Source organism: Zingiber officinale, unplaced genomic scaffold, assembly GCF_018446385.1.
Source record: "Zingiber officinale cultivar Zhangliang unplaced genomic scaffold, Zo_v1.1 ctg72, whole genome shotgun sequence".
In the NCBI taxonomy this organism is placed as follows: Eukaryota; Viridiplantae; Streptophyta; class Magnoliopsida; order Zingiberales; family Zingiberaceae; genus Zingiber; species Zingiber officinale.
In genome coordinates, this window is record NW_024589968.1 from 371141 (window position 1) to 382009 (window position 10869).

A 10869-nucleotide genomic window follows, 5' to 3' on the forward strand; every position below is an offset into this window, starting at 1 on the left:
CTGCTATTATTTTTGCCCGAAGATTTGGCGGCAGTACCTGTATGATATTACATTGAGATTCTCACTGACCATCGGAGTCTCAAATATCTGTTCATTCAGAAGGAACTTAATCTTCGACCGAGGAGATAGATGGAGTTCCTGAAGGATTATGATTGTACCATTAGCTATCACCTGGGAAAAGCTAATGTGGTTGTCGATGCACTTAGCCAGAAGTCCAGAGGGACTTTAGCTTGCCACCGAGTTGTGGTCACAGATTTGATTCAGGGTTTATTCGAGTTAGACCTTGAGGAGCAGGGATAGACTGAGCAGGGTATTCTTATTGCCATAGATGCTCAGTCGTCGATCAGGACGAGAATCCGTGAGGCCCAGTTGTTGGGACCTTATAGAGCTCAACATGAGGCAGAGTTGATCCGTATTATCAGACGGAGGATGTTAGAGGCATAAGGCTGCCAGTAGAGTTATGCTGACCGGAGTCGGAGACTCTTAGAGTTCTCCATTTGTGACCATGTATTTCTGCGAGTTTCACCCATGAAAGGGGTGAAGAGATTTGGCCTCAGTGGTAAGCTAGCTCCGCGTTACATTGGTCCTTTCGAGATCTTGGAGAGGATCGGAGCGGTAGTTTACCATCTGACACTACCACCGTTCCGGACAGGTGTTCAAGACATATTTTGTGTATCTATGCTGAGAAGATACATAGTAGACCCAGCTCACGTGTTGGCTGATATTCCAGTTCCAGTTCAGCCTGACATTACTTATGAGGAGGTTCCGGTACGGATTTTGGATCGGAAAGAGTGTAAGTTGTGGAACAAGACTATCCGGCTGGTTAAAGTCGGATGACAGCATCATTCAGACGAGGAGGCTACTTGGGAGCTTGAGGATACGATCCGAGCTCGATATCCCCATCTTTTCACTTGAGGTATGTGAATTATTTACCGTTCAGCATTTATACTTTATATCTGTTGTTAGTACTTGCTGATGGTAGATAACGAAATTTGGGGACCAAATTTTTATTAGTGGGGGAGAATGTAAAATACCGAAAATGATAAGGGAATTTTCCGGAATTTTTAGAAATTTTTTTGAAATTTTTCGGAGCTCGTATGGACAAGTTAATGGGGACAAAAACAGGGTCCGGGAAAGACCTGTTTAGGCTACCCTATTTAAGAGAGGAAATGTATATATATTTCCTTTTCTTTTTATTTATTTATTTATTTTTATTTCTTTTTCCTTTATTAGTGTCGCCGTTTCCTTCCCCTTGCCGAACCCGAGCGCGCCTCGCATCCTCTCCGCGCACCCGACGCCGCCGACGCCTTCTCCTCCTTGCCCTAACCGTCGGCCCCGGCGGTTCTCTCCTCTGCCGACGCCGGCGACCCTCCTCTCTGCCTTGGTCTCTGCCGCCGGCGACGAGAGCCACCGCCGACCCCCTGTTGCCCTAGCCGTGGGGATACCGAGCACAGGGCCGACCGAGCCCCCCATCCCGATCCTTTCCTCTTTGCTCCAAGTCGTGCCCTAGTGCTTTACTGCCGTCGCTGCTCCTCTGCACAGTGTCGGCCAGTGAACCCTAGCTCCGGTTGCCACCACCTCTGTGCCAACGGCCAACGCCACTGCTTCTCCTATGGGGCTTCTTCCAGATTCAACGAGGGACGAACCTTTGAGACACCCTCTCCTCTTCGGTATCAAGAGGAAGAGTTTTGTGTTCACCAAAACAGTACTTGGATCTCGTTCATTCTGGAGAAATTTCAGATTAGGGTAAGTTGTTTGAATTATGGGTGTGATCCTTGAGGAATTGGGTCTGATATTGATTTTTGTCGTGTTAATTGTGATTTAGGTTTATCTGTTTGGGAGATTGGCAATTTATCCTTGCTCCGACTGTTGATTTACAGAAGCAACGTTTCCAATCAGATTTGGACAAGTTGTAGAGGTAATTTTGTATATGTACTATATTTCATTTTTGTTGTGGACTGGTTAGGGTGCCCTAATTCTACATAATCGTGATATGTGGTTTGAGTGAATTTGGGTTTTAACCATTTTGTTGATGATTGATAGATAGGTTAATAACTAATGTTAACCTAGGTATACGTGTTGAATTAAGGAATGGATAAGATTATTAAATAGGTTTGGAGATTTTTATTTAGCTATATAGCTAAATACCTTATCTGTTTAATAACGCAGGACTCTGATTCGAGACCGTATCTCGACGGGTATCTTGATTCCCGGATTGGACCATTTTATCGGAGGCGGGTACTTTGACTTATGTCTTTTGATATGCATAATAAAGTGTTTAACATATAGCAATGATTGTGTTATCCTTTTGATTCGGTTGGTCACTACATGATCTGTTACATGTTGTTTGTTTATTTATTATGCACTGCATGTTATTATTGACCTGACCATACATGCTTTCGGTAGTGACCCAACCATGTGATACATCATGTTCAGGACCTAGGGTTTATATGATACCCTATCTGTTTGTGTACCTTCCATCTGATACATTGACTTGTGGTACACCTTTTATTTATGTATGGATCTTGCTATGCTATTCATGAGATTGCCATGTTTAGTATCATGCATCATGTTTGCATGCTGTGCGATTGTCGGCTTCACTTTGGTTGAGCCCATCGCCAGTTACATGTACTGCACACACCACCCATGGATTAGTTGTATATCTGGCTGGTGTGTGGCGGTTCTGCTGTTTGGCTCCATTGGTCAGGTGACTCAGCGTGGTAGCCGGCAGTCAGTTCCGCTCTGTTTGGCTCCGTTGGCATTTAGGGTAGCAGCGTGGTAGCCGGCAGATGGTGGACTCTGTTTGGCTCCGTTGGTCAGGAGACTCGTAGGGATTTCCTCCCCGTCATTGTGTACCGGGAGATGAGAGCATTGAGCTCCCCCATTTATGATTTGGGGCAAGAGGACAGGAGTACTCCGACAGCATTCCATCCACTCAGTCACTGTCAGGAGCAGTGATGTCCGAGTGCACGGTCACCATATGCATTTATTGCATTTTATTGTTGTGATTGCTGCACTTATATGCTGCATTTGTATGGATGCATTTGATTGACATGCATACAGGATTATGATTTCTTCGGTCTGACGACTTGTTACCTTTGTACCTTGATCCCGGTTAGTACAGTTATCTCCTGATTTCGTTTCAGTTGCATTTATTCCTTCTCGTATTCAGGAGACTGTACGCATGATTAGTGTTGTCTGTTATTTGTTTTATTATGCATATCAGTTGTACCTGCTGAGTGTTGGACTCACCCCGCCTCCATTGTTGATATTTTCAGGTTGAAGCTGTCCGGAGCAGTTCCAGTCGCTGGCCCCCCATCTGCACGTAGAGCCAGTTCTCTACTAGTTCGTTATTTGGTTTATTTGGCCCTTTTCTATATCGGACTTTGTTTTAGTATTGTCTTTGGATTTTTCCTATGAATATTGTATGGAGTGACACCTTTTGATGGATTTTGATATGATATTGGATTTCATTTTACTACGTGCACTGATGTTAGTGAATTTGTTATTACGTTGGTTTGAGCTTTACGTAGTAAGCGGTCCTGGATTCGGTTGTTGATTGTTGTGATTACTATTATTAAGCTGCGTGGTTGTGGCCGGGCTGAATATCTTTATAAACTACGTGGTGTTTGTTTTATTTTATTGTTATCATTCCAGCGGTGGCTGATGTATATGTGATATGTAGAGGTTTCATATTGTCGTAGGTATGAGGAGTCTGCGTAGAAGAAATTTGATCTCCCCGACGGACAATGAAACTTCTCATATCATACATCGACCGCAGTGAAAAAATAAAACAAACACCACGCAGCTTTATAAAGATATTCACCGGCACAACCACGCAGCCATAATAGTAATCAATAACAATAGACTCGACTGGAAATCCACCCTACTACTCACCGTGAAGCTCAAACCAACGAACTCACCTCTTCGTCTGCGTGCACGTAGTAAAATGAACCAATATCATATCAAAATCCATCAAAAGGTGTCACCCATACAATATTCAAAAATCCAAAGACAATACTAAAACAAAGTCGATATAGAAAAGGCAAAATAAAACAATAACGAACTAGTAGAGAACTAGCTCTGCATATGGGGGCCGGCGGCATCCGGATTCACGCCTCAAAAAATATCAACAATGGAGGCGGTGAGTCCAACACTCAGCAGTACAATGATATGCATAATAAAATAAATAACAGATAACATTAATCATGCGCATCTCAACGAGAAGGAATAAATGCAATAAACGAATCGAGATAATCAGATTAACCGGATCAAGGTACAAAGGTAACAAGTCGCTGATCAAGAAATCATAATCTGTATGCATGTCAATCAAATGATCCATACAAATGCGCAAAGATATAAGGCAAATCACAATAATAAAATGCATAAATGCGTATGGTGACTGCACTTTGACATCACCGCTCGACAAGGATCGAGTGGGCGAATGCCGCCGGAGTACTCCCGCCTCTCGCCCCAAATCATAAATGGGGAGCTCAATGCTCATCTCCTACACAACGACGGGAGGAAATCAGGCTACTACCGAGTCTCCCCGACCAACGGAGCCAAACAGTAGTCCACCATCCGCGGCCACCACGCTACCCTAAATGCCAACGGGAGCTAAACAGACGGCTGTCGTCGGCTACCACGCGAGTCCTCGCACTAACGGAGCTAAATAAAGAACCGCCACACACCGCCAATACAACTAATCCATGGGTGGTGCGGACATGTAATCGCGATGGCTCAACCAGTGAAGCCGACGCAAAGATGCAAACATGATGCATGATACTAAGCATGGCAATCTCATGAATAGTATAGCAAGATCCATACATAAATAAAAGTGTACCACAAGTCAATGTATCGATGGAAGGTACACAAATGATGGGTATCATATAAACCTAGGTCTGAACATGATGTATCACATGGTTGGTCACCAGCATGTGTCGTCAATAATAATGCAAGCATAATAAATAAACAAACAACATGTAACGTATCATGTAGTGACCAACCGAATCAAAAGGATAACACAATCATTGCTATATGTTAAACACTTTATTATGCATATCAAAAGACATAAGTCAAAGTACTCCATAAATGGTCCAACCGGGAAATCAAGATATCTGTCGAGATACGGTCTCGAATCGTAGTCCTCGTTATTAAACAGATAAGGTATTTAGCTATATAGCTAAATAAAAATCTCCAAACCTATTTAATAATCTTATCCATTCCTTAATTCAACACGTATACCTAGGTTAACATTAGTTATTAACCTATCTATCAATCATCAACAAAATGGTTAAAACCCAAATTCACTCAAACCACATATCACGATTATGTAGAATTAGGGCACCCTAACCAGTCCACAACAAAAATGAAATATAGTACATATACAAAATTACCTCTACAACTTGTCCAAATCTGATTGGAAACGTTGCTTCTGTAAATCAACAGTCGGAGCAAGGATAAATTGCCAATCTCCCAAACAGATAAACCTAAATCACAATTAACACGACAAAAATCAATATCAGACCCAATTCCTCAAGGATCACACCCATAATTCAAACAACTTACCCTAATCTGAAATTTCTCCAGAATGAACGAGATCCAAGTACTGTTTTGGTGAACACAAAACTCTTCCTCTTGATACCGAAGAGGAGAGGGTGTCTCAAAGGTTCGTCCCTCGTTGAATCTGGAAGAAGCCCCATAGGAGAAGCAGTGGCGTTGGCCGTTGGCACAGAGGTGGTGGCAACCGGAGCTAGGGTTCACTGGCCGACACTGTGCAGAGGAGCAGCGACGGCAGAAAGCACTAGGGCACGACTCGGCTAGGGCAACAGGGGGTCGGCGGTGGCTCTCGTCGCCGGCGGCAGAGACCAAGGCAGAGAGGAGGGTCGCCGGCGTCGGCAGAGGAGAGAACCGCCGGGGCCGGCGGTTAGGGCAAGGAGGAGAAGGCGTCGGCGGCGTCTGGTGCGCGGAGAGGATGCGAGGCGCGCTCGGGTTCGGCAAGGGGAAGGAACGGCGACACTAATAAAGGAAAAAGAAATAAAAATAAATAAATAAATAAAAAGAAAAGGAAATATATATACATTTCCTCTCTTAAATAGGGTAGCCTAAACAGGTCTTTCCCGGACTCTGTTTTTGTCCCCATTAACTTGTCCATACGAGCTCCGAAAAATTTCAAAAAAAATTTCTAAAAATTCCGGAAAATTCCCTTATCATTTTCGGTATTTTACAGTCGCTTTGTGTTATCCATCCTAAATAGGTTTTGCAATGACTCGGCTCCTCGGCCCCTTGGGTGGCCCAACTAGCGGCCCATTTAGCGGCCCCTTGGACGGCCCAACTGGCGACCCCTTATGTCGTCGACCGACGACCCTCGACTGTGTCGTTACTCACTAGGACTTCCCACTCCTTGCCAGTGGATTTTTGCCTTCCCCAGGATTCGAACTCTAGACCTCCAGGCTAAGTACTAGAGTTTATGAATCCTGTAGCCAAGTGAGCGGTAAATAGCTTGAGATGATTGCTCAAATGCGGTGCAAGGACTAAGTCTTGATGCCCTGGCTTGTGTACAACCGGCCTGGGGCTATCAAGGGAGAGATGAAGAGAATGAGCTGTGCAGATTCGGCCAAGAATCATCTGAGACTATAACTGAGGACTAAGCCTGCATGACCCGATGACGCAGAATCGGTCGGGGATTATATTGTCTGGTATATGTGCCAAGGCCATATGTAGAAACTGAGCTTGGATAACCTGAGCAGTAGGTATCCGGCCGAGAACTAGTTAAAACCCCAGCCCGGGTCTCAACCCTGAGGACCCGACCTGTCTGTGACCAACTGGGAATTATACGGAGGGTGAAGCGGGGAAGTTAAACTGCCACCTCCCCTTGACCGTTGATTGCCACGTCCTCTTGACCATTGTCTTTTTGACATTATCGGGCCCCACATTTACACACCGTATCACCGATCATGAGAGTAATTATGGTCCTTCGTTTGAGGGGAGGATTGTTCGGTATTTAATCAAAGTCCTACATTAGAAAAATTTGAAAAATATCATGAGTTTAAAAGGATAAAAGATATCTTTATTGACATGAAGCCTTTTGGAGAGAGCCTAAAAGTAAAGCCATGAGGGCTTAGGCCTAAAGTGGATAATATCACACTATTATATAGATATATGAACATTTTATCGGCACAACAGTTGCTTTGCATGTAATGGCCCATCAGGTAATTCAATATTGATCGGGAATTTGTGTGTGTGTGATTTTATTTTTGTTGTTATATGCTTGTGTTTATCTCATGTCTATAAGCACACATTTTCTACCACCTCTCAACTGGTCAGTAGTCATCATCTCTATGTTGTCTTACTAATTTAGTAATGAGTGATTTTCTTGTCGAAATAGTAATTGGTATATGTATCTAATGTCTTTGTTATTGCTCTCCTATATCTGGATGAAATGAGTGTGAGCAAACTCATGGAAAGTGAAAAGATATCAGGTCAAGCTGATAATGGTCATAAATGAGTTAGATCCAATATCATCTAATCCTTCGAATAGACAACATAATGAAACAACTCTTATTAAAGCTAAATATTATTAGTAAATTTCAAATTCGGACTAAAGTATGTCCCTTAAAATAGTCATAACATTGTATGTTTTGACCATTAAGGGATGTGTGCAAGTGCTGGTTCAGAGAAGCTTCTTTGAGTCTAATTTTTCATCTCACTCCTTTCCCATGGTTATATTTCAACTACTCAATGAACCTGAGTGATATGTTTTCCTCATGACTTTTGTTTATTATTAACAATATTTAAGTTGAAAATATTCATTCTTTCTAATGAAAATTATGTTTCCTTCTATTTTAATATCCTTTACAAAATTTCTTTGTGCTTAATTTATGTTGAGAATAGTATACCTATTTTTTGGGTTGTTGTATTAAACCTATTGCCTCATTCCCAAAATAAAACATGTGTCACGGACAGTGAACAAAATCTTCAGACTACATGAACTAATACTTTCGAGTAATGATGCCACTATATTTACATGTATACTTGTTTTTCAAAAAGTATCTAAACCTATTACAATAAAAACCTGTTCCTTATACAATCCATATATTTTCATTGATCTGTCTTTTTCTTCACATTTTCAAAACCTATTATTTATGTTCATGGTGCTTCCAGGATCCATACATATTGTTCTGGGATATTCACAATACAGTTGGGATTGTATACCAGTAAGTTCTTATCATCTGTTCTTGTCTTACATGAAAAAGATTTTGTTGTGAAATTTATTGATTAGATTCATCTGAGTCCTTTCATGTTACAATCAAAGTGAAACACTATTTAGAATTTATTGACACGGAATTCTTTTTACATATAGACTTAGATATCTTAAATCTATCAACAAAGAGAGATGAATGAAGATACTATGAATAGGATAATGAGGGAAGAGGAGCTTTTGCTTTTTCCTGTGATTGTTGTGAAATGTTAGGATTTTTCATCTATCTCGTAAATACTTCTTTTCAACATCAACACTCCAACATAAGTCAATCACGCGTAAAAATTTGTGGAGACAATTGTGTTACATATTTTGGATTCTCATTCATTACAGAACTTGCTCTCAAGTCTGAGTAGCATAATTGTCATGTATCCGTCAGAAAATATTATTAATAGCATAAAACAGGGATTGATTAAAATAGAGGAGCTTATATACTCTTATGTGATTGTTGAGATATGTGTCTCGATAACCATGTGACACACTATACTTCACTATGGACATACAATCTGAATGTACATTGATCACATGCAATTTTTTTTACTCAAGATATGCATGTGTGTCACGAACAATCATAACAAACAAGAAAAAAGTCACTTAGCAATGATAACAATGCTCAATGATCATGGGAGATTACTAGAAAAGATGAACTAAAAGTATTACTATCTAAATCAACACATCCACGATCCTTCGAGCTACGTCGTTTGGTTCCTCCACCGCAGTCGTTACAGGCGACATCGATGCGATCATGACCCGGGATGCCCTTGATGGCGTCCGTGTCTTCACGGCAGGCACTAGAGAGCCCGTGTTCCTCAGGAAACAACATGAACAGAGAATCTTAACAACCAAGTTTCTAGGCACTAACGTTTTGTTTGCTTGTTTTAGTGTGTGCAAGATCAAAGGAATACCTTTTCTCAGAGTAAAAAGTCTTATTCCAATCAATAACCAAGCCACCATTGCCAACACGCTCTCTTTACAATTTTTAGACATGAGCAATCCTACTGTCAAATATTTTGAGGAGGAAGTCTCAATTCATGCATCTTTTACTCTTCAAGTTTTGGTGCTTCACATTTGATATGCTGGGTTCATCCTATTGGACTCATTTTGTTTCTTTTATATCTACATGCAATATCTTGAAGGGAAGAGATGTGGAAAGTTAATCTTACTTTGGCCTTTGTGCTTCCTTCTCCCATTGCAAAATATATTAAAGAACTTTGTTGCCTACTTTCCCAACTTTGTTGCTTCCTGGTATGAAAGGGCATTAACATGTTAGTTAATCTAACCTGCAAGCTAATCACCCCTCGAGTTATTCTCCTATAGTTTTGGTCCTCCATAGACCGTAAGATTAGGGTTTTCCCATGGTCTTTCATTTGGCCAGTTCTTTCGATGTGATAGAACAATCTACTTATCAGTTTGACTGTGCGAGCCTGTTTATCCAAAGCATTGGTCTGGAGTTGGTTCAAGATCATCGAGATGGTAACAACATTGTGCTCTTGGTACACATCCCAAGCATGCCATATCATTGTGCCCTCATTGCATATCCCAAGCATGCCGGATAGGGCGGTAAAAGAACCAATGGTTCAAAAATAAGTTTGGTGTTCAATTTAATATAGAGTTATTTATGTTCGTTCAATACACACAATTTTAATTAATTGGACATGCTTCAATAACTTATGAATAAATTTGAACAAGTATATTGGTGAATAAATTTGAATAAGTTTCAAGTAATAAATAAGGTTGTTCTTGTGTAATAATAGTACCACGGTAGGGCACTTTTTTAGTTTCCCAATATTTAAGGATCGAGTTTAAATCTCGATGAATTAACGGATGAATTTTCTCTAATGGACGGTTGATCTAAGAACACTAGACTGATGGACCGATGGAAAATTTTCATGGCTGGATTGATCATCCCAGGATTAGTCAGCGAAAGTTGAATACTTGATACCAACTAAATTGAGAACTTGATAACATTTAAAGGAACCAACCTCAAGCCAAACTCTGACCCCCATGGTGTAGCCAAATTGATATTCGGGTGATACAGTACATGATTTATCTTTCTTGGGAAAAGTAAAATCATTTTTTGTAAAATACTGAAAAATGGCGAACAACGATAGGGGAATTTTCCGGAATTTTTAGGAATTTTCTGGGAATTTTTCGAAGCACGTACGCCGGGTTTTGAGGGGACAAATTTATGGGTACGAATAAAGCCTGTTTAGGATACCCGTTTAAGTGAGGAAATGTTTTATTTATAAATACATGTTCTTTGTTTTTTCTTATTTCCTCTAAATGTCGTTTCCTTTCCCCAAACCCGCGCCCCTTTTCCTCACTGATCCATGCCCTACGGTGCCGCCGTCGCCCAACCGGCGCCGCAAACCCACTGCCACCCTCTTCTCTGCCGACGCCGACGACGCCACTGCCGCTGCCCTCTCCGGCCACTCCTTCCGTGTGCCCTAGATCCACCGCCGGCCACAGGAACCCCGGAGCCGATCGCTCCTCTTCTCGCCGACACTCAAGTTGTCGCGTGACCTAGCCTCTCCACCGTCGCATACTTTCCTTTCCTCTCTTCCCCTCTGCCCTAGCCTCTAGGCCGTGCCCTAGTTTGGGTTCACAAT

General features: G+C 41.7%; 1 long non-coding RNA gene across 1 annotated transcript; it reads left to right on the forward strand.

The window, feature by feature from the left end:
* The first annotated feature begins 1246 nt into the window (after positions 1-1246).
* On the forward strand, positions 1247-2319 carry LOC122037665. The gene is made up of 3 exons (XR_006127688.1): positions 1247-1746; positions 1826-1918; positions 2170-2319. It is a non-coding gene; the product is annotated as an uncharacterized LOC122037665 (long non-coding RNA).
* Positions 2320-10869: the final 8550 nt, after the last annotated feature.